The sequence below is a fragment of the Protopterus annectens genome, chromosome 3.part0, assembly GCF_019279795.1.
Source record: "Protopterus annectens isolate FY-2018-M chromosome 3.part0, PAN1.0, whole genome shotgun sequence".
NCBI classification, from domain to species: Eukaryota; Metazoa; Chordata; order Ceratodontiformes; family Protopteridae; genus Protopterus; species Protopterus annectens.
The window spans coordinates 231292788-231319179 of NC_056731.1; positions in this window are offsets into that span (position 1 = coordinate 231292788).

Genomic DNA, 26392 nt, shown 5'->3' on the forward strand with positions numbered 1-26392 from the left:
GAGTATTGTGGGAGGCTGTGACACCATATCACATTACTTATATAACCTCTTGGTCAAACAACATTTGAGAAACATGAGAAATAGACCTTTAGGTAGTCGCTGAGGTGATGAGTTGTGGCTTGATGACTTTTTCCACACTGAGTCATAATTTCCAAACATGATTCATGTGCTATCGAAACTAAGACTGCGTAATGAAGTGTCATACTGTGGTATAATTTTATAGACCTTTGGAGTGCTTAGTACAAGATCTCAACAACATCCTAGATATTTTATATTAAGACAGCTGTAACCTTAAAATTGTATCCGGTGAACTAAAATTGCTAAATACAGCATGGAAATCAATTGATAGCAGTGCAAAACCTAGTAAAATGTTCACATCCTGTCTAAAGTCTCAGGAACTGGTCTAGATCATTATTAGACCAACCTGATGTTCCAAGGTATTAGACAGAGTTCATATGACAGAAAATGGAATGGAAACAGGTTATGTAGTATGCTCCACCATAGAGGTACTGTGGAAACAGGTTATGTAGTGTGCTCCGCCATAGAGGTACTGTGGAAACAGGTTGTGTAGTATACTCCGCCATAGAGGTACTGTGGAAACAGGTTATGTAGTATGCTCCGCCATAGAGGTACTGTAGAAACAGGTTATGTAGTATGCTCCACCATAGAGGTACTGTGGAAACAGGTTATGTAGTATGCTCCACCATAGAGGTACTGTGGAAACAGGTTATGTAGTATGCTCCGCCATAGAGGTACTGTGGAAACAGGTTATGTAGTATGCTCCGCCATAGAGGTACTGTAGAAACAGGTTATGTAGTATGCTCCTCCATGTACTACGGAAACAGGTTATGTAGTATGCTCCGCCATAGAGGTACTGTGGAAACAGGTTATGTAGTATGCTCCGCCATAGAGGTACTGTAGAAACAGGTTATGTAGTATGCTCCTCCATGTACTACGGAAACAGGTTATGTAGTGTGCTCCACCATAGAGGTACTGTGGAAACAGGTTATATTGTATGCTCTGCCAAACAGTTACTGTTCACCTAAATATAAAGTCAATATAACTATGCAAAACTCACATGGAGATCAGGATATGGTGAGCAATCAACATTTACTGGCAACATACTCTTTTGATTGTGGGTGGTTTCTAAATAGTTGAAAGACTAAAACTGAAAATCTCAATTAGAGGCAAAAATTCTAATGAGATTTGGAAAATCATAACAGAAACATTGTCAAAGCTTGCAGAATGTCTTCGAAAATAAGTCTGTTGAGTCATTAGAAAATAACACCGTGCAAGAAGGAAGGAAATAAAAAAACATGAAACCACGGGATAAAGAAACAATACAACACATTGTACAAGGAAACTAAGTGTAATCCAAGAATTAAATATTCAGATAGACATAGCTATGAAGGCTAACTGTAATAAAAATACTTTTATTACATCAATTGAACAAAGTCACTCATTAATAAGAGACTATAACACTAGCTGAACAGGAAAAGAAGATCTACATGGTTGTGGACAAGTTAATAATTTCTGAGAATTATAATACTGTTTTGGTGTTGCAGCTTATGGAAATGAAAAACATACTAGTCAATTTTATTTCAGTGAAGTAAATTAGGATGTTAAACTATCAGATATCATACAAATAGATGTAAATAATGTCTCAGACTATGATGGAATTATAAAGGGTCTAAAACCATACTTTAAGGGCTGATTGAATCCCTGTCAGTATTGCTTGTAAGCTTCAGATAATGCATGATCCAATCTAATTAGATAAAACAATATTTAAGCTCTTATGTAAGAACACCAGAGACAGACACAAGGTGAGAAACTTTAAAAGATCCATCTTCCTTCTTTCTTTCACTGGTTAAATTTAATGGAATTGTTAATGCAGTCAGTTGTGTCTACATTAAGAGCAAAGCTGTTAAGTATGGCAGCTCAACTACCCCACTGAGGCAGCAGCCAACCCCAATCAGTGATGTTTCCTGTTGCCCATGTGAAAATCACCAGCCCTTTCACTGTGGTGATGCAAGTAGCCACAAAAGGTATTGCAGGAGCCAGATAGCTGGCTTAACTGAACAGGAGAGAACTGAATGGGTTATGGACCTTACTCTCCTGTGCATGTACAGTGATGTCTTGGAAATTGGTTTACAGAGGGTCATGGCAAGCTTGTCCATGCTAACATATTCAGATAGCCCTGTCTCCCCATGAAAATGAGTACTTCGTAGACAGCCACAGAAGGTGTCTCTGAAGCACATACCTCCTATCCTTTCACTGAGAGATGAATAGGCTGAGACAGATGATTCCTGTACTCCCCACTGCCAACTGCAACAGGTGCTTCAGCTGCTACTCGAACTCAGATCATAGCCAGGTGTTTCCTTCTACAGCAACAAAGCTAACTCCAATCAGGAAAATTGTTATAACAGTTCTAGTATCAAGAATAATAGTTCCAACCTGTCAGGCCCCTGTAAACAAATGAAGGACATTAGATTGGATGAGTAGCAAAGATTATTTTCAGAGTGTGTGGGATAGAGTAAATAATAGACAAATAAACCTAAGTATTTGTAATACTTAGAATTGATGCAAGCATTTATAAGAATGCAGAAAACCTCAAATATACTTGTCAGCATACATGCAGTAAGAGGTGGAATAATTAATTTACAAAGCAGACAGGTACACAATGTTAAACCCAAAGAAAGGAATAGAAAATAGTATTTCAAGTAGAAAATGCAAAACAGGTTGATCTGGAAAGATATATGGAAAAACAAAAATGAGAAAAATAAATGAGCAAAAGAAATGCAACTAGAAAAGGAAGAAGAAACAAAGTAAAGTATAAGGGATGAAAAACAGCAGTAGGGAAAAAGAACACGGGAGGATAATACAGGAAAGATTACTTGCAAATAATGATATGAATGCAGACTCAGTCTGAAGGTAGTTCTTCAGATGGTTTTTAAAAAATATGAGAATGATAAATCAAGTGTGGTAGCAGGAGAAAGATCATTCCAATGCGCAGCAGCCCTTTGGAAAACTTAGAAATCCCCACAGCAGTTTATCAGCCTTGATATGTGCAAAAGGCTAATACTGGATGACTTCAGTGTCCAAAGAAGATTATGTCAGGATACAGCATAATAAAATAGGGGAACTTCAAGGACTAATGAAGCTTGTCAACACACTAAAGATTTATGGTGCAGAAATGATTTTGAAGTTCTAGCTAGCTAATAGAATGGACAGCGTAACAGTGATGTGAGTGCTAAGCTCAGGAACTCAGACTTTGATAGGGAAATAGGTGAAAGGTTACAGAGCAAATAGAATGCATAAAACAGAGAAGAAAGGAAGGTTGCTCTCTTTACTACTTGCAGGCATTTAACTAGAAATTGTCTGTTGCAGTGCTCCTGACTACCACATTGCACCTAACTACCATTTATCTTGCAAATGCTGAGTATGCACAGTTATTCTACATGACTTATATTTATGTCTGTGCTCTTCTGTGTTACATGGGTTACCTGTCAACAAATGCCTGCTGGCAAAAAACACAATCCTTGGTTTGTCTTCAAAATTGATTCTTTTAACCCCTTATGGATGACCTTCACCTATTTTTGAAGGAAATATGATGACTTCACGTTTTGCATTTTTCTTGTACCTTACTGTTATATCAATTTGCCAAAGGCAATTCTACCAGGAACAAAAGATCCACATAACATTGCTCTAAGGATCAAAGGACCACTAAAACCTTCTACTGTGGTAAGTTCATGATACCAGCAAGAGAATGAGCATACCTGGCAGACCTAAATGCCATTGAGAGCATACCTCTCAACTGTCCTTCATTTACAGGGACATTCCTGATTTTGATTCAGATTTTAACTCTGTCCCTATTAATCCCTCCTAAAATTGATGATTTTGGAGAAAACTTTGCGAATTACACTTAATAAATAATGACAGTAGTTATAGTTAATTGACTTACTTCAGAAAATGTTTATCGATTCACATTGTATTATTCTGTTAATGTCTCAAGTTAATATTGCAAATATTTTAAGTGTCCCTGATTGTCCTTGATGATTTCTGTATTTGTCCCTGATTCTGCAAGAATTCCAAGCAGGCAAAGGACATGCATGGCATAAAACCAAATGATTTATTTAGTAAAAGACATGTAAGTGATTTCATGTAGTACTCCTACACTTCATCAGACATAAAATTCTATCACAAGCAAAACCAATCACTGCTAGCAACCTTTTTGTTCTGCATTAAACTTTTGAAAACATTGGTATATTTTCAACAGCATGATAAAATTGTTTATGTATGATGCATATTATACTGTTTAAATATCTGTAATATATGTCTTATTTATTATATCTGAAATCTATTATATAAATTGTGGTTGGAACATACTAAAAATGTACTTATTTTGCTAAAATGTTAGGTTACTTTAAATCACTTGGTTTCCACTAATTATTTAATTGGAGGGAATAGGTTTCTAGCAGTGACTGGTTTAACAGTGTTTAAAATGTTTTGGCTTGCGAAAGAATTTTATGTCTGATGAAGCATAGGAGTACTATGCAAAAACGCATACATGTCTTTTACTAAATAAATAGTTTGGTTTTATGCCATGCGTGTCCTTTGCCTGCTTGGAATTCTTGCATTATATTTTGTCTGGACTTTATCTGGCGCAGTGGTTTTGTCTTTGCTTGTTGTCCCTGATTCTGTTGAGATTTGTCTTTGATTCATTGAGAGTTATGATTGCAAGTATCATGGAAATGTCTAAAAGATGCCTCAGTAAGGAATGAATTCAACACTCATCGCAGGAAAAGTTTCTTTCGTATACCAGTGCAAGAGAGAACTGTCTTTTCTACCTCCAGAAGTTTACCTTTGTTACTTTTCAGTTTCTTCACATTCTGAGTTTGGGAAAGTCTAAAAAGAGACACTGGAGAATAACAGATTTCCTGCCTATAGCTTAGTATCTCAATATATTCCTCAAGTAGCATAACTTAAAACATAAACTCGATAAACAGGATATTATACGTCTTTAACATTGTTCTTAATAAAGAAAAATAACATTCAACAGAAAAACAGACAGCATTAGAAATGCTTTTCAGTAGGTCTCCAAGTCTTTTGGGTTTTTAATACCTTGGCGACAATGGGCCCCATTCCTAAGTCAACGTATAATTAAAGTTTATGAAATTAGTATTATTTTAAACTTTGATGTTAGCCAAAAGTGCTCTTTCCAGCACCTGCAATGTGCCCAGAACTGACTCCTACCATAATTTATATGGAGTTATATGTATTGGTGCATATCGAGACCCATTGCTTTTGCTACTATTGGAACTGTCTGGGTATCTTTCTTCCACATTGCCCTCATTTCTGCCTGCAGTTACTGGTATTTTATGACTTTGCATCTCTCTGTACATAAGACACTGTATTCACTGAGTGTAGCAATTTCAATGATAAATGCTACTTTAGGTGTTACTGTATAAAATAGTCCTGTAGTTACAAGAATGAGTATCTGCAGCATGAATGAAAGTCAAAAGAGAAGGACTGTAAATAGAGGGGTCCTGTAACAATGCACAATAATACCGTAACTAGGAATAACAGGCAGGCCTAGGGGATAAAGTACTCATTGCCTGTTACCATATTTCATATTTCAGCTGATGCAACTTTGGATGCAGCATATTTAGGGATCATGGATGTGAGGCTGAGTACTGACATCAAGGGGTGTAGGGGGTGTTATGCTGAAAAAAACAGTTGTTTAAACTGCTGCCAATGATGCATAAAGCTGCTTCTGAATGACCAGCAATGAGTTTCTGAACTATGCATCTATTCTCCTTGAGTTATTCTAGTAGAAACCCATATTTCTGTAAAGTGCATAATACTTGGTAGACCTGGATGTTTCACTTTGGTTCACTAATCAGATTTTGCCTTGGATTTTTCACATCACCACCTACATTTGCATTCTCAGCAGTCTTTCTGCTTCTTTAATACAGCAGTTAATAATGAGTTCAGTCTGAAAAGTCTATGAGCTATATAAATCTGCAATAACTCTCATGCAATGGTGGTTACAGCCAAATTACAAGGAATGAAAAAACTAGCTGTATCCCATACAGCTATTATAAGTCAGCATGCATATATAACTTTAAAATAGCTTTCTGCTTTTCTGTTTTGTACACAGTACGACATTAGTAAAATTTAACACTTCCAGGGCAGCAAGTGACCACCACAAAACCAAATAAACTATTTCAAAGTCACCAGTAACCAAGGCCATCTCCTGATTCATGTGATACTAATGTATCAAAGTCATTGTACCAGTAGCTAACACTGTGATCGCTATAGATTCATGGGTTATTGTCTGGTGTAATACATGATCTATCAGAACTCTGGGTTGTTTTCATCTGATTTAATCCACAACCAAGCAGAACTCTGGGCTGTTGTCTGGTGTAATACATGACCCAGCATAATTCTAGGTTTTTGTCACCTGGTGTAATAAATGGCCGAGTAGAACTCTGGTTTGTTATATGATGTAATGCATGACCTAGTAAAACTGTAGTTTATTGCCTGACATAATACATGCTCTAGTAGGTTTTTGACTGGAGTAAAGGAATGTGCTATCTCTGTTTCACTGATGAAAATTCTGCTTAACTCTTGTTAAAGACACTTGTCTAGGGTGGAGACATCTTACATACAGATACATGTACTGGCATTCCAGCAAGTAGAAGAAAAGCCCCTTAAAAATGAGGACTTAACATCTCACTGATGAATGTCTGTCAAACACTGATCTTTATTACTGACAAATAAGTATCTTTGCCAGTTGTGTACTTTTAGGATTTACACTGCTCAACAACATATGCAAAATGTCAACTGACCTACAGGTGAGCAATAAAATATTCTTACCAAAACTGATATTAACCTAACGGCCTTGTACAGTCAACAGCTGACACTGCAGAGCGCCATTTGCAAATAATCATAACTGAAGGACAGCAGTTCAGCAGTGTTTTTATAGCTTCAACACTGTATAGTCTAAATCTATTCATCTAGCTAGTCCATCTGTTTTTTATTAACATGCCTGCCTCTGACCAATGTTTTTGTTACTAAGCAGAGGAAACGAAGTGCTTAGTTATTTCCCTTGGAGTCATGTACAGTTTGCGAGATGGAAGATACGTGGGCTGACAGTGTTTTCCTTTTAATGTAGGTCAATGAAAGTGCTTATCATCATGAAGGAAGGACTCAGACATATTTTAAGACAACATACTGAATACTTATACCTGCCTGCTGATCTTTTAACCCCATATGACACATATCATAACTGTGGTTAACTCGTTGATCAGTGAGTTAACATTAAAACCCACAGTTGCACACTTCCTAACTGTAGAGTATCAGAATGAAACACAGCATGCCTGTGTTTCACATACTGCTGTATGTAACTTCAACTTGCATTCTAAAACCTGCACTTTGCCACAAGGGCAGCTTTAGTCGATACAACAGCAATGCTTTTTTCTTGCACTCAGAGGACCAGTATGGTTTATATCTTTAATTAAAGAAATAAAAATAAAACAGCCAGTATATTCTACTTTACTGGCCAAATAAAAGGCCCTGCAAGCATTCATACTTTAATTATTACTAGAAATTTTCTAATTCGTTTTATTTTTTTTTTTCCAAAGGTCAGTCCCCTTCTTATTAATATGGTGATTCTTTAACTATTTAGAATCTGTAAAAAATCTGCTTCACTTGAACGATGGGATGTTCCTGCTGTATGACATTTTTTCTTTAAGTGTTGGGAACAAAGTAAATGTAAGCCAATAAAAATTAGTCAGCAAATAAACATCTCAAAAGTAATTTGTCACAGAGAGGTTGTTCCAGACATATTAACTATATACTTTAAGAGAATGGAGCGGGTCAGATGTGGTTATACTTCTTTTTGTAAAAAGGGAAATTTTACACAAAATGTTACACATTCTGGTATGTTGCAGGGCTTTATTAACTGCTGGCAATTATGGGGAATAGTCCCATGTTTTGTTTTAAAAAGGCTGTATTTAAAAAAAAATAACTTGCAAATCAGCAAACAGCTCTTGCCGTATTAGTCAGAAGAGCACATTTTCTTGTACAATTGCTTATTCTGTAATTACGTCAGAAATGAAAGTGTTATAATATATCTAACAGAGCATAATATATGAACTAACATATCATGTGGCCATCTCTTTACATTTAAAAAAACTGTTCAAAAATAAAAATCCAGAATTCTTGATCATGTATAGGCAGTCAATAACAAATGTTCCCCAGTTAATTTGCCAAAAGGTAATAAAAGTTTTAACATTTGATTTCTCAGGGATAGTATATTTTAAACCTTAAGTGGCAGGTGACCTGAACATCAAATCAAAATTAGAAGAGTAGACAGTTGTAGATTAATGCTCATTTTTCCTGTGATCTTATCATTATTATATAAATTCTCTGGCCTGTACTAGACTTCCCTGATGACAAGAATGCAAGTTTGTGTATTAATGCTATATGTTTAAACATTCTGCTGTATAAATAATATACAATTATACAATGACTGCCGATTACTATTCCAAAACGTGCATGCTGATTGGCCAGCCCAACCAGTTTGCCCGTTGTAAGTCCGACATATACTAATGGAAAAGGACTGGCTGCCCGGACTTTTTCCATTAGCATAAGTCTTGATTTTTTTTGTTTGTGTTAGGTAGCAATGGAGAATGGAAGATCTCCATCGCTGTAATCTCACTATGTTATACGTTTAACATAGCGAGATATCTTAAAAAAAAAGCAACAAAGATCTTCCTTTCTCCGTTGCTTTTTTTAAAGATATCTCGCTATGTTAAACTCATTTAACATAGCAAGACAGCTTTAAAAAAGCAACGGAGATCTTCCTTTCTCCCTTGCTTCCTCTAGGCAGCTCTGATGTACTGAGTAAGCATATGCATGCGCAGTACATCAGGAAAAGCCCCAGGATAGCGGAAAACCGCCTAAGGGCACCACGCAGGTATTATACAAAGGCATTATTTAAGAAAAGTACGTATTTTTTTCTTAAATAATGTAATTGTATAATAGCAATAACCCACGTCTGGGTGTGGGTAATGCTAGATTTACCCATGATTGTCTTTGTTTGGTCACTCCGATTTTGCCCTCGTGACCAAACCGTGGGTAAATCTAGCATTACCCACACCCAGACATGGGTTATTGCTTAAATAATTTTACCTGTACCTACATTTTAGTGTTTATTTGAAAACATTTAAGTTTTGTACAGACTTTCACCAGGATTCATAGAAAGGTTACATAGTTCATAGTACACATTTCCACAGGAATTGCTCATGCACAGATTGCCACAGGCTAGTAGCGATTCATAGTCCCATATTGCATTACAGTGTAGTGAAAAAACATGCTCAATGGAAGATATATGCAAGGGATCACATACTGACATGTAAATGTAACCAGGTAGGGAAATGAGATCCTAATGATATTAGACTGTTTGCAAGGTGAACACAGACAGCAGTAGAATTGGGTCTATATTCTAGAACCCTGCCTTATAACACTTATACAGAACCAGAACAACATGTCCAAACTCCAGCATAACACTGCATATGTATAGACCTTAAATGCTGCAATGTTCTGCTTGCTTAATTCCCACTTCAACTGCTTTGTCATATGTGTGTGGAGGGGGGGCACTCCAGTATGACCCTGACAAAACTTGCAAGGCATTCCTAGCATGTTGCCTGTGACAGAATATGATGCTGATGAGAAAGCAGACTGAGCGGCCTCAGGATACAGGAAGAGTCAGATCATACAGACATACTACTAATAGGGAAGTGGTGAGAGTGTGGTATTACAGCAGCACTGTATATAAAGTCATTCAGTTCTGTCAGTTTTCAGCTGTTTGCCTGTTTTCTTCCCTCAAAATCACTATTGCATACGTAGGTTGGTAACAGCATGTTTTCACCAGGTGTGAGGTCTATGTTGGAGATAGCAGTGATTACTGTAGTGGGAGTACATTACATGGTACTATTTCTAGGCATCTAAGCACCGTTCATTCAAATTTATAGCTACATTTCATTGGTTATCAAGCCTTAACTCCTTGCTATGTACTGCAACAAGCTGCATGCTCTTGGTGTCTTTCCAGTAAAACTCCAGAGAGTTGTGTTTGTTTGCAGAAGCTAACTAAATGCTTAAGTGGTTCTGATACTCCAGGAAAAACAGAGAAGTTCTTTTTTTTTTTTGAATTTTCATACTGCACTTAAAATTAGTTTGTTTATTTTGTCAACTTTCAAATATTTTTTCTATTTTTTTCACTCATAATCACTGTTGTACATTTGGCTTGGTAACAGCCTGTTCTGGTTTCGTGTGGGGCCATCTTGGAGAAAGTAATGGTTATTGTGTAGGAGTATATTAATTGCTGCTATTGCTAGCCAGATGAGCACTATCTGGCTTAAATTTATAGATGCTTTTCATTAGTCATATAGCTTTTACTGCTTGTTACGTATGGCAGTGAGCTATGCTCATCTGCTTTCAGCTGCGCAAGTCTGTGTGTTGGTGTCTATAAATAAATATCTAGTGAGATTCTGAAAACTATGTCTCTTAACATCTTCTCAATCCTCTTCTATTTTCCCTTTGAAGTACTATACTATCAACATCACTGGATGGCATGGAGAGACAGCAAACTAGGTCTACCTCTATAACCCACCTTTTAGAGCTATAATATACTCTATAGTTCCTATAGTTGTAAGGAAGTGTAACAACTGCATCATGCTCACTAAAAATGAAATCTGGCTCAACCCAATAGACTCTGTCTCTGAGAGATGCAAATATGTAGCTAACCTGGGAGCATCTCTCTCACAATCTGACACATACAGTGAGCTTCCTACTGTTTTACCTAACCAAAGTGACTGTAACATCTTTATACTGACAACACTAAATTATCATATGCTGATGCTGTTAAAAAATAACTATCAAAGCCACCTTTTACTCCTAAGGTTAGGCATCTATGAATGCCTCTACAGATGCCTACCACAAGCACCCATTCACCATTTGAACCATATTTTTACAGCTGCACAAACATGGGAACATTCCAGGTGCAGAAGGGCCTCCAGAACAAACAGTTTATTGCTAACACTCCTAGCATTAAGAAGGGTCACCATGATGTTGCCCAGTCAGAGATCAGATTTTTTTCTTTTGTTAGAGATGTTCATTAGATGAGTTGTGCCAATAAAAGGCACAATGCAGAAAGCAAAGGCTTAGGCCAGCATGCGGAAATCCTTGAATGAGAAGTGTAGACCATCCTAAGAAAAACAAATTGGATTGTCACTCATTTTTTCCCATGCTGATACAAAATGGATTCCCCTGGAACAGCATCAGCTACTTAGCCAATTGTTGAAACCAACCAGTGGGAGTGGTTAACACTGAACAGCCTGCCTGTCCCTGGAGGAGTGGTTACTGCCTAGAAGCTATAGTTTTATTGGCCATTTTGGGTCAATTCTAAACTCCTTGATCTGTCTCTCTTAAAACCCGGCTGCCTCGTGGTTTTGGCATCTTTTCAGGCTTGCTAGTTGTTGCTGAAACACCTACCAAGGGGAGAAAATAATGAGAGAAGAAAAGGAGCCACTTTTGTGATTTTAAGTATTTTCTTTTGATTTTTTGTTAAGTTTTACTGCTTTGCCGCCTACTTTTTGGCATTTTCCGGCTTGCTAAAGTTTATATCTGTAACAGTAACAGTACTTGGAACACATCTAGAGCCTGTTTACTGCATTTCCTGTGTTGCACTTAATTTAAAATCGTTTTTTTCTCTAAAAACTGCATTTTACCTGATTTTTGCCTAGCACTCAAGTGTGGGGTCATTTATTGCATTGTTGTGGTTATTTTGCTGCTTGTGTATCTCTGCTACCTTTAAACTACAACAAAAAGAAAAAAAAAATGCTTTTTTCCCACTTTCTGAAAGTTAAGAAAGTTCAGTTACAGATTTGCTGTTCTGAACTGTTTGGAAGTTTCTAGAAGGCCAGTGCTTGCTTAGGCTAAAGGGAAGTCTTTGTGTTCACCAGTGGGAATGGTTAACACTGAACAGCCTGCCTGTCCCTGGAGGAGTGGTTACTACATAGAAGCTGTAGTTTTATTGGCCATTTCAGGTCAATTCTAAACTCCTTGATCTGTCTCTCTTAAAACCCTTCTGCCTCGTGGTTTTGGCGTCTTTTCAGGCTTGCTAGTTGTTGCTGAAGCACCTACCAAGGGGAGAAAATGCTGAGAGAAGAAAAGGAGCCACTTTTGTGATTTTAAGTATTTTATTCTGATTTTTAAGTTTTACTGCTTTGCCGCCTACTTTTTGGCATTTTCCGGCTTGCTAAAGTTTATATCTGTAACAGTAAAAGTACTTGGAACACATCTAGAGCCTGGTTACTGCATTTCCTTTGTTGCACTTAATTTAAAATCATTTTTTTCTCTAAAAACTGCATTTTCCCTGATTTTGGCCTAGCACTCAAGTGTGGGGTCATTTATAGCACTGTTGTGATCATTTTGCTGCTTGTGTATCTCTGCTACCTGTAAACTACAACAAAAAGAAAAAAAAAATCTTGCTTTTTTCACACTTTCTGAAAGTTAAGAAAGTTCAGTTACAGATTTGCTGTTCTGAACTGTTTGGAAGTTTCTAGAAGGCCAGTGCTTGCTTGGGCTAAAGGGAAGTCTCTGTGTTCACCAGTGGGAGTGGTTAACACTGAACAGCCTGCCTGTCACTGGAGGAGTGGTTACTACATAGAAGCTGTAGTTTTACTGGCCATTTTGGGTCAATTCTAAACTCCTTGATCTGTCTCTCTTAAAACCTGGCTGCCTCATGGTTTTGGCATCTTTTCAGGCTTGCTAGTTTTTGCTGAAGCACCTACCAAGGAGAGAAAACGCTGAGAGAAGAAAAGGAGACACCTTTGTGATTTTAAGTATTTTATTGTGATTTTTGTTAAGTTTTACTGCTTTGCCGCCTACTTTTTGGCATTTTCCAGCTTGCTAAAGTTTATATCTGTAACAGAAACAATACTTGGAACACATCTAGAGCCTGTTTACTGCATTTCCTGTGTTGCACTTAATTTAAAATTGTTTTTTTCTCTAAAACTGCATTTTACCTGATTTTGGCCTAGCACTCAAGTGTGGGGTCATTTATTGCACTGTTGTGATTATTTTGCTGCTTGTGTATCTCTGCTACCTTTAAACTACAACAAAAAGAAAAAAACAAAACAAAAAAATCTTGCTTTTTTCCCACTTTCTGAAAGTTAAGAAAGTTCAGTTACAGATTTGCTGTTCTAAACTGTTTGGAAGTTTCTAGAAGCCCAGTGCTTGCTTGGGCTAAAGGGAAGTCTCTGTGTTCACCAGTGGGAGTGGTTAACACTGAACAGCCTGCCTGTCCCTAGAGGAGTGGTTACTACCTAGAAGCTGTAGTTTTATTGGCCATTTTGGGTCAATTCTAAAACTCCTTGATCTCTCCATCTGAAAACCCTACAACCCTCTTTTTGCGTGGTTTTGCCCACTGAGCAGCGTCGGGCAGCGCCGCCTAAACAGGTTTAAACTATTCCAGGCTCCACAAAGTCTGCTCTTCACTTTTTCCCTTAGAACTGTTCAAACTCTCAAAGTAATCACTCTATTCTCTTTCTAAAGCCCTGCACTTGCTCAGCTCTTATAAGGAAACACTAACTAACTAAAACACTACACCCTCCTTGACTTCTCATAAGTATTCGGCTCCCGATTGGTCCTTCCTGGTATGTCCAAGGGTCAGTTTCAAGGTTACTCTCCAGTCCAGCTGGTGAATCTGGGAATTTTGAGGCAATGTTACAATTGCCTTATGTACACAGACAACCCTCTCCCCTTCCAACAAACTCTAATACATGTGAGAGATGCAGTTACACAGCCAAACTGGAGGCAGAGCTCTCTCAACCCAAGACTGGCACAGTCAGTCAGGAGGAAAAGGTAACCACCCACACCACAAATCCAGTCTCACACAGACCTATTGCATCTGCATACCCAACACATAAACACACAAAAACATACTCGGAGGCTCTAAATAAAAGTCTGCCTAAACAGCAAAGACCTCCTAAGCAGATATCCAAGCAACAGCCACCCCTCAACAATACCCATGAATCACATATCTCACAAAATCAGTGTACCTCACAGTCACAGCCCTTAAGGCCAAACAACACATCAGATACACTTGTTATAGGGGACACTATTATCTGGCACACTGACGTCCCACTCACCAGACTGAACAAGGAGAAGGTCACTGTAAGCTGCCTGTCGGGAGCCAGGATCCGCCACATAATGCAAGCACTCAGGTCACTCCAAAGCAAGTGCAAGTATGACTCCGTCATTGTCCATGCTGGTGTGAATGACCTGAGATGTACCTCCCTGGACTACATGAAAAGAGACATAGAGGAGCTCTCTAACCTTGTAGCCCAGGCTGGTATGACCCTGACCTTGAGTAGCATCTTGCCCTCACCAAGAATGATGCCACAGTATAAAGACAAAATGATCAGTTTCAACAATTGGCTAAAGTATTGGTGTCATTCAAAGGGGATCCAGTGTCTGTCAGCCTGGGATGACATGCTTGACAAGCCACGTTGTTTCGCTAGGGACTGCTTGCACCTGTCACCCTTAGGCTTTAGTATACTGGCCAAGGCTCTTGCCACCCCCATAGTGCCTTTTTTAGGCAAGGCTCAAAGGACAAACCCACCTCCATAGACAACCCAAGGATAAAAAAACTAAAGATAATGCTACTCAATGCCAGAAGTCTAAACCTCAAAATGCATGCACTCGAGGCTCTCCTCAGTATGGAAAAAATCGATGTCTGTGCAGTAACAGAAACCTGGTTCAAGGCTCCTGAGAACACCCCAGCACTACCAGGTTATAATTCATACCATGCGTATCGGCCCCAAAACTCGGACCAAAGCACAAAAGGAGGGGGAGTATCTATATTCATCAAAGATACCTACACCTCTAGGTTAGTGGCACTGCACGAAGCATCGGAAACCATCCATGTGCAACTAACAGCAGGCAAAACTGCCTTTCAGTTTGTAGCCTGCTACAGAACACCCTCCCTGTTACAGGAACCCCACTTGGCATTCCTGAAAACACTGGAGAATATGAAGGTCTCTCCAAACACTATGTTATTGGGTGACTTCAACTACCCAAACATGGACTGGGAAAACTACTCAAGCCCAAACACCCTCGCCCAACGGTTCCTTGAATTTATGAACTCTAACGCAATGGAACAACTGGCCACCACTCCCGCAAGAGGGAACAACATATTGGACCTGGTCATCACCAACATGGGGACTCTATGTTCCACACCAGAGGTAAACCCCTCATTGGTAAGATCAGACCATAGACAAATTTCCCTGGACATCCATATCCTACCCCCACCCCCAACCAAGGAAATCACTGTAAAGAATTTCTCAAAAGCCAACTTTGCACTTCTCAAAACTGAGGTGAATCCTTCAAAGCCCCTGGGCCAGAGGAAAATACAGCCCAATCCACAGAATCATTTACAAATGCATTCTATGAGCACCTGCAGGAATGCATGGATTGTGCTATCCCAAATAAAATCAAGACTCACTCCTCCAAAAACAGGAGACTGGTCTGGTGGACCCCGGCCATAAATAAACTATACAACAGAAGGAGAAAGCTACTACATGACAGAGCAAAATCCCAAAAAGGGAAGGCATCTCTGATCAGTATTAGCAAGAAACTTTGATCCCTCATAAAATCATCAAAGGCCAGTTTCGAAAGAAAAATTGCCCTAAACACTAAAGATAATCACAAGGCCTTCTTTAGTTATGTCAGGAACATGGGTGGAAACTCCCAGATATGCCCTGAATTGTTGCATAATGGTACAAAATATACCAAACCTACAGACATAGCCAACACACTGGCAGACAGATTCAGCATAAACTTCTCCCCCCTTCTCCCCTAAAGGAGCAAATGCCTATCTCAACTGAATGTAACCTCCCTGACATCACAGATGCATAGGTGAAAGCTGCCCTCTCCAAAGCAAAAAACACAGCATCTGTGGGACCGGACAGTGTCCCAGGCTATGTCTTACACAAGCTCCAAGAAGAACTGAACACTCACATTAAGTCACTGTTCAAACTTAGCCTTACTACAGGATATGTACCCAAAGAATGGCATACAGCTACAGTGGTCCCACTCCACAAAGGTGGTGCCACAACGGACCCCAGAAACTATCGCCCGCTAAGCCAGACTAGTCTGGTCTGTAAAGCTATGGAGCGTATTATCATGGAACTCATAAACAAAGACATTGGGAGCCTCCAGACACTGGATACTACCCAATTCGGCTTTGTTAAGGGTAGATCTTGCCTCTTAAACCTCGTTGATTTCTTTGAAACAGTTGCCAAAGCCATAGACGAGGGCAAGGTAGTCCACACAGCCTACCTGGATCTCACAAAAGCCTTTGACACAATACCCCACTCGGGCATCATAAATAAGCTTACCAGCTTAAATATCAACCCCTATATCGCAAGATGGGTTGCAAACTGGCTCAGAGATAGAACCCACATGGTCAGAATCGCAGGTGCCATGTTCGAATCCAAACCAGTTACAAGTGGCATACCACAGGGCTCAGTTCTGGGACCTCTCTTGTTCGGTATATACTTCTCTGAGGTTCAGGCTAACACGGGGGTATTATGGCTGACAAAGTTAGCAGATGACTGTAAACTGGGGGCCATAATCAAATCTCCAGCTGACACAAGCATCCTCCAAAAGGGTCTCACAGAGACGGATGCTTAGTACTAGAGCCACGGCCTCAAGCTAAATGCTAAAAAGTGCATAGTCATCCCCTTTGGGAAAAACAAGGTACCCACAAATTACCACATAGGTGGTAATCCATTAAGTATGGAAAAAGTAATTAGAGATTTAGGGACCAACGTAGATAGTAATCTCTCCTTTGATAATCACCTTGTCAAAGTGGTTAGAAAGACCTTCTATATAGCCCACCTTATCATGAAAGGGTTCGCATCTAGATCAAGAGAGGTCATTGTGCCCCTCTACTCATCACTCATCAGGCCCATAATTGAATACAATGCCCCTTTTGGGATGTACCTTACCCGACACCTGCAGCAACTGGAGAGACCCCAAAAGTACCTTACCAAGAGGATCATGGGCTACAAACAGATGTCCTATGCAGCTCGACTAAAGAAACTCCAGCTCTACTCAGTTGCTTACCGCCTACTCAGAGGCGGTCTATGCCTGACATACAAAGCCATGTGAAACCCAGAATTAATGGAGATGCTCTACCTCAAAAAATCCAAGTCCCTTAGAGCTACACGCTCCAGGAACCTAAACCTCAGCACAAAAGTAAATAGGACATGCTGGAGGGACAGAGATTCATTTCCCAGAGGCTCCCCTCACTCTGGAATAGAATCCCAATTTATGTTAGACATAGCCCCTCGCTGACCCTCTTCAAGCGAAATCTGGACGTGTGGATGGGAAATCGCAAATTCACCCCTGGGATCTCTTCTGTGTCCCTGCTAGACAGAGGCACAGTAAACTAATCTTAAAAGGGTACCTTCTGTGACCTACTTTACAGAGGCACAGTAGGCTAATCTAATAGGGAGGCTGAAGCCAAATACACTCTGGCTAGGCTTATAAATGCCCTAGGGCAGATAGCCTAGTATCTACCTATGAGCCTATGAACCTATTATCTTTTCCTTAAATCTTAGTACCCTTAACTGAAGCTTGTGCAGTAAGTTCCACATGTCCTTTCGCATGTCCTTCATGGTTTTTCATGCCATCATTTACTTCCACATGAATTACTGTTATATTGTAGTTATACTTGCTGATGGAGAGTGCCTGGAGGGCCCTTGATATGTCTGCAATCACAGCTCCTAAGAGACAAATTACCATAAGGCTGTCCTCATCTAGCTTAGAAAGCATGGACTCCTTATGTCTAAAGTCAACAATTACTAGGATGTTTTCAGAAGCTGATTTAAGCATGTTAGATATAGGAGTAATATGCTGTTGGTGACCAAATACATTCAGTAATATTCTTAATATAAAATCAAGATGATATACCAAACCCAATATGAATGTATTTGGTTCTATTATTATTAAGGTGTTTTGTTTAATATATAACTTTAATATCAGCAAAATTGATATGGTTTGTGATATGGGTTTGTTCGGTAATTGTCCCTGATTTTTTTATTGGTGGATATGTTAATTATGCACATATAAAGGGCACTTTGTGTTGTGTGACAAAATATTTTTTGACATTGAAAAAGGCTTTCTTTGGCTGAAACCGGTCTGCCTTTCCTTATTCCAGAATAAAATCCTGGATTCCTGCAACTGTGCTGGCTGCTTGCTTTTGGATTTATGGTACTTTTTGGCATCTGCACTTGCCGTCTGTGTGGAACTTCGGTTTGGTTTGTTGACTCTTCACTTCATTCCGCTGGTGGCGTCTGAAGAATCCAGTCTGGTTTTGGGTGCTCAGTGCTAGGAGGTATTATTGGTGCATCCTTGTTGGTCGCATTGAGTTTATCTTTCCAATATTGCTGATTTTTTATTGTCAATGGGAGTTTTGGATCGACTGGCTTTTCATTTTGCAATTATTGTGAAGTTCATGTTCATGTGTTGATGCTGGCAGTTGCTCTGTGCTAGGTGGCATTATTGGTGCATCCCCCTTTGGTCGCATTGAACCAATTTTATTCAAAACTGTCGATTGTGGTTATCTACTTGTCGTGGGTACTTTTGGATCGAATTTGGTTTGCATCTAATGGCAAGTTAATGTGGATGTGATGACGCTTGTGAGGGCTCCATGCTTTTGGCATCACCAGGGCTCTGTTTCAATGGCTGCAAACTGGTTTGGAGGGTATTAAGAAATGGATTCATATCATCTATTTTCCACATTGGTAGATTTTTTGGTCCGGAGTATACCCTCACAAGGTTGGTGATGATTAGCTTTACATACTTGACTTTGACTTTGGCGGGCTTTATGTTTTTCTGGCCTTGCCGAAGCAATAGTAACAGTTTGTTGTGCATTTACAATAAAAGATTTGGAACAGAATACTACTCTACATCAGCTGTATATATTCTTTAAGTTGGTGAAACAAATCAGTGGTTGTTATTTCATCTACATTAACTGGACTGTTGTTCCATTTTTTATTTTTGGTTCGCCATCACTATTTCAGATTAGCGTACAATATTTTTGGGACTTTTTCAGGTTAAAAATCCTTTCATGTATGTTTCTTATATTGTATTTGTATTCTATTTGCTGTCTTTATCAGGCTGGCAGTGTTGAACTTTTTATAAGATAGATCTTTGTGATAGACCATTTCTATATACTGATTTTGGGCCTATTGGAATAACATGCATAACAAACAGGAAATAAATATCTGAATTCTGCTGATTTGTGACCTCATTAGATGGTGCTTATAACTTTTTTCCTCATTCGCCTTTGATGGGACATATTTCATCGTATATGTTCTTCAGTTTTTAAAAAAAAAAGGCATTGTTAAATTTAGGTTGTTGGAGTAGTGGATGTTACATTTTTTGATTGAATGTTAAACATTCACATATGACTGTGTATACAGTTTGAATATCTTGGAAACAATATTTCATTACCATTCCAATACTAAATTTATTTTTTGGCTTTTGGAATTTCAATATATGTATTTTTGACTTCCTAACAACTTAATAATTATACATACATATATGTTTTAATTGAACCTAGATTGGTTGCATTTCTATCTTTTGGCCTGTTTTGTGTATTGCCTTTTAGAAGAGAATTCTTCTTTCTTGGGTTAAAATTCTATCAACAATCTAAGTTAATATATATATATATATATTTTCAGCAAGACACAACAGGCATACGAATATATCGGTACCATATTATTTGGTTCATTTCATTCAAGGCCAATATTAAGGGGATAATATACAATATGAATCTTGCAACCATTTTACAAGGTTTATTGGTCGACAAAGAAGATATTGCTATTTTTGAATTTCATGGGACCAATTCAATAATAAGTAGTGAGCAGATGGGTTCTTAAGATGGTTGTCAAAATCTCTTTGATGCCATATTTAAAAACATGAAAGTACTAAGATCTAGTGTATGGCACGCTGGATTATTTAAAGCTTATATACAGAAGGACATCTCTCCAAGGGGCCTAAGGATCAGGATGAAACCTCTAGTGGGTCAGCCTGATGATGAGTTACTTTCTACCTGGCCTAAGATACAGCATAACTCTTATATGGATTTTGTAAAAGCCTTACATGCTTTTCACACACGTAGAACAGAAGCTCTTAATTTAGAACTATCTAAGAGATGTCAGGAGGTTAAACAATATGAACACAAGCCTTAATATAAGGAATATCTTAAGACACTAAGTGGGGATTTATTACAATTTGAGAATGGGCTAAAAGATAAGAAGATTTGTAAATATAACAGGGACTTACATGATTACAGCCAGGGTCACCCGTTTGAACAAACCAAAAATGTCAGATTTGTTAAAAACTATAATTCCACCCCAATATATAAGAGAAAAAGGAAATCCATTGTCAAAAAGACAAACTGTGATGGCTCTGGTGAGGAATTGTCCTCTCATACAGACACAGATTGTGAGATTCCTCAGACATCACCAGCGCATAAACGCTGCTATCCTAGGAAAGGTGTTGTGGGCATGGAGAGGATCCCTTTAGAGGCTATTGAAAAAGAAGTAGGAGAAAACATAAATGTAGGGGGCAATCCCAATTTAACATTAGAAACCATGCTACAACTATTGGAGCTGAAACAGTTCCAAACAATGTCTTGAACATTTCCTCTATTGTTTTATCTGAAACTGAATACAAACTGTCAAATAAAGGACTAAACTTTATACCTGGTTTTGTAGTATCAGAGAGTAATTTTGTTCATGACTTGTCATCTTTTTGTAGACTATTAAATCTAAAGTTATTTTTCAGTGATTCAGAAAACCACAATGAACCAACAGAGGCGAATTTCAAATTCCATCCTTCCACTTTAATACCACCAGTGAATAAACATGTGGAGATCTTTCAGAAATGTATTCTTAGAGGACTTCATTTTGGGGATGACTCACATGTGAGTATGCTTAATAACAATTTAAATGTTTTAGAGAGGGAGGCACTAAAGAAACTTAAGAACAGGAAAGACATATTTATCATACATGCAGATAAAGGAGGATCTATAGTGGTGATGGATTGGTCCCAATATAAAACAAAGACCAATAGAAAACTCAATGATGCCAGATTCTACATGTACATGTCTATTGATCCCACTCCACATTTTACAAACCAAATAGACAATTTCTTGGCTTTGGCTGTGGAAGAAGGCATCATTGATGAAAAAACATGCTTTCACCTTAAGATTAGTGAACCTACTCCTCAATATTTATATCTGCTTCCTAAAGTACACAAAAACCTCTACAATCCACCGGGTAGACCAGTTGTGTCAGGCAGGAGTTCCCTAATGAAGCTTATTTCTATCTATTTAACTAAATATTTGAAACATTTATTGAAGACAGTTAGGGCTAGGATCAAGGATATGATGGAATTCTTGAATATTATTGCTGATTCACAAATTGAAGAAGGTTGGTTTTTGTGTACTTTAGATGTAACCTCTCTTTATACTAACATACCCCATTGGGCAGGTTTAATGGCACTGGAATTCTGGCTCACTGAATTGGGCATATATAGCCCTTGATTTAATACTTTTCTTCTCTGTCTTGTGGAACATGCCCTAACTAAAAATGTGTTTTTTTCCAATGGCAAATGTTATTTACAATTGCAAGGTACTGCAATGGGGGCAGCATTTGCCCCCATATACGCAGACCTTTTCATGGGTTACCTGGAACATCTTATGATTTATAACAGTAGTCATAATATTTTCACTGAGGAGATTGATATCTGGTGGAGATACCTGGATGACTGCTGGATGATTTGGAAATCAGATATAGTACATCTAGAGGAGTTTGTACAATATTTAAATGAAAATAAATGGAGCATCCAATTTACTGTGACTTTTGATAAAAAGTGTATTCCATTCTTGGATGTTATTGTTAACAAACAAGAAGATGGCACATTAACCAGCACAGTTTACAGGAAGCCCTTTCACTACTATTCTCTTTAACATGCATCCAGCTATCATCCAGGTCAAATCATTAAAAACATTCCTAAATTCCAATATATGCGGATTAAAAGGATATGTACAAAGGAGTCTGATCTCACACATTTCAATGAGGATCTCACTCATAGGTTTGTAGAACGGGGCTATCCAGTTAAACAGTTAGCACAAACTAAAGATTTGGCTAGTAAAATGCCTCGGGATGATTTATTAATGTATAAGGGGTCTAGATCTACTCATGGATCAAAAGTCCGATTCATTACTACATTTGGTAGGAACATCAAACAGTTGACTGATCTAATAAAAAGACCTTGGGACATTTTATTATCCAATGAACAATCAGCTGAATTATTGGATAATAGATGTACTTTTTCTTATCGGAGGGGGGTTACTATAGGAGGGCATTTGAATTTCTGCAAAAGACATCCATCTCCTGAATATAAAGGTCAACAAACCTTAGATGGCACTAAACTATCTGGTTGTTTTCCCTGTGAACATTGTGCTTTTTGTAAATATGTATTAAAAACCAAGGGATTTTCTACCAAAAACACAACATGGGTGTTTGATATATTTATACTTTCAAATTGTAGTAGCAGGTGTGTCATTTATTTGGCTGAGTGTCAGTGCTCTGCATTTCATATTGGACAAACTTCCAGATTTTTTAAGTTGTGTGTTTCAGAGCATTTAAGCAACATAAGAAACAGGGGTTAAATGAACATCTTTAATATATTTTTATTAGTTTTATTTTTAATATTTATATTGGGTTTGGTATATCATCTTGTTTTTTATATTAAGAATATTACCAAATGTATTTGGTTCTATTATTATTAAGGTGTTTGTTTAATATATAACTTTAATATCAGCAAAATTGGTATGGTTTTTGATATGGGTGTGTTCAGTAATTGTCCCTGATTTTTTATTGGTGGATATATTAATTATGCACATATAAAGGGCTCTTTGTGTTGTGTGACAAAATGTTTTTTTGGCATTGAAAAAGGCTTTCTTTGACCGAAACTGGTCTGCCTTTCTTTATTCCAGAATAAAGTCCTGGATTCCTACAACTGTGCTGGCTGCTTGTAATGAGAATACCACATCTATGCCTGGAGTCTGGGCCTATCACAATGTTAAACCCACTGGAAACTGAAGTGAAGTCTTAGTGCTCATCATTGAAAATACCACTTTAAACATGACACCCAGCAGCACCCCCTCCCCCGTTGAGGTTGTGGAATTCCATTTTTCATTATGGAAGCCAGACTTTAAATTTACAGCTTATTATTGATCTCCTTTTGTGCCCCCCCCCCCAAAAAAAAAAGTATGACAGTTTCTAAGCATGCCTTTAAAATATAACTATAAAAACTGGATCATTAATCCTGATTGTCTCAACTATCCTGCCATAGATTGTAATACCTATACTTCCACTGTAAGATATGCACAATGTTTTTTGGCTTTGTTAAATAAAAGCTCCCTTCATCAAACTATCTTCAGTTCCACAAGCAGAGGAAACATTCTATATTTAGTTCTCAAAAATCTACCTCTGGTATGTTCCCTACCCCTGGGCAGTCCCTCTTTAGTTAAATTTGGCCACCAATCAGTTGCTGTCAGAACATTTGGTAACAAACACTACCCACTTCAGGGACTTCAGAAAAGCAAACTTTTTTCAAGTAGACAACAAAATTTCTACATTCACCAATGGAAACTCCACAATGGACCTGCGGTATTCAGCTACCAATACCAAACCATATAACAGAAGGAAGAAGTTGCTCAAATTGCCATCTAGGGTCAGAACACCTCAGCAAGAAGATAATATAAAAAAAACACTAAAGACTGTATGTAGTTATAAAGACCAGAAAAACATCTCAGAAAAGTTGGCTAGCTTCTGAGGTAAAGGATAACTATAAGTTCTTCTTCAGTTAAGTTAGAAAAGTAAGAAATAATTCACATCACTGTTTCAAACTTTTCCATAAGGGTGCCTGTCATTTTAATCCAAAGGACACTGCTAACATACTAGTAAGCAAGTTTGCTGCCAGTTGTATCCCAGTACTATCTTCCTCACTCCAATCATGTCCGAGTCACTTATCATATCCTTAAGGTAATCTCAAAGACCAAAATGCTTCTTCCATGAGTCCTGACAATTTTTCCTGGTTGCCTAATAAACAGTAGCAAGCATGTCCTGACAGATCCCCTTCCTTGAGATCTTTAACTTAAGCCTAGTTATATCCAAATCCAAGTGTGTGACCCTCCAGTGGCAATGAAACGAAAAGCAGAGATTCAAAGGAACTTCAAATAAGATGCATTCATAAAAAATAATAAAGTTTATTCCAATGAGTGGGCCAAAGGCTTCTTCAGACTCTTAAAACAATGAATAAAACTGTTTGAATCATTTTTAAACCATCCTTAAGCTTCCTATTGGACATTACAAATTGATATGTCACATGTTATCTTGTCTTAAAGGAACAGATACTCAAAAAAGTTAACATAGTTAAATGCAACAGTATTTAGAAGGAATACTTCCATCCAAATATACAATTAATGATCAGAATGTCCATGCAAATAAGTAAAAATATGCATATACCCTGATACATTCTAAAAATAAAAGGAGCATTGTGCTTGGTCCTATATCATTCTACAATCATTAAAAACTGTTGCTACATTCATTAAAAACCCTGAACATTCTCTCTCCTCATGGTGTTAAAAACATTAAAATCCTTAGATAAACAGCAAGTTTTATCGCGTTTCAATATCTAGCATCTCTACTAAGATAGTGGTGTGTCGAATGCAACTTTGCATATATCAGGTTAAAAATTAATATAGCGAGAACACTGTACTAAAATGTGTACCTTTACCACAAAACAACATAGCGAATATAATGTATTTCGATGTGCCTCATCAAGGAGTCAGACCTCATCATATCGGTGAAAGGCTGTTGTCCAAGATTAAAAATTCCACAAATAGGAACCTCTTAGATTCCACGTAAAACAAACTGTTTACAAGTTGTAAAGTGCCGTGTGCTGTAGGAACTCTGAATGCAATTGAGTACAACCTAACTTCATGCGCTTATGGTAACTCAACGTGCGGTGAGCACGTTCTAAGCATCTAAGTACTGAACAACAGAAACAATGTTTAAATTTCTAAGAAAAAAAAGGTGAGCCTATATTTGCTGTCCTGTGCCTAAAATAGACAGTATTTGTAAGCACGATTATGCCCTAGAAGCATATATTGATCACAAAGTGTCACTATTTAAAACAATGAAACGTGTAAATATTAATGAGTACACTTATTAAAGTGTTAAGCTGAACATGGCAGAGATGGCATTAACTAATACAAAATAAAAAGATAAAACAGATAAATAGTGGAATGCTAGGCGTAACACATAAAAATTGACACAATAAAGCTTGAAATTAGCACAAAGCACACATATAATAATACCTAAGTATAAAGCTCCATAGATGATAGGGTCCCTAACTAGTAAAAAGCAACTACTTCCATGTACATAGTTGGTGCTAAATATAACAACATTCTAAGTTAAAAGGTCAAATGAAAAATGTGAAGAGATAAACAATCCGCAACAATACTAAGCCTGTACCTAATGATAAAACAAAACTATCTATTGATGTATGGGGTACCTAGCTCAGTCGCAAAATAAATTCCAGCTACAGTGAACAAATATATAGACGATATGCATGCTTGTATATACATGTGTATATATTTACACACATGCATGTGTAAACTATGCCCAATAACCACTAATATATTGAGGTGGTGATAGGAGGGGATGAAAAACATACTAGTATGTGAGGTATGGGCTCAGAAGTAAGGCTAAAACAAGAAAGCCGAACATATCCAAAGGTCCATCAGTTCCTGGGATTTGATACTAAGAACACATCTACTTGTGGCTATAAAGCTCAGAACGTTAATACTATGAAAATAATTATATTCAGTCTACAAGGACTGATTCTTACACTGATTTACTATAAGAGTGACATCAATACGTAGTTTTAAAATTACCTTACTACTCTATTTAGGTAATAGTAGGTTAAGTCATCTTCGTAGTCTTCTACTTCTTAAAAATGGTTTGAGTTGCACTTTATCATTAAGCCCTGGTGACCTATCAGACCTTAGTCTGATAATCCAACGTGTCTCCTGTTCTAAGGTTTTGTTGATTAGATCACCACCTCTAAAACCCACGCTGACTTGTTCAATAACACAAAATTTAAAATTATGATTGGTGCCTGCTGTTGTATTGTGTCTAGCTAGGGCATTGGTCTCAGTACCTATCCTAAT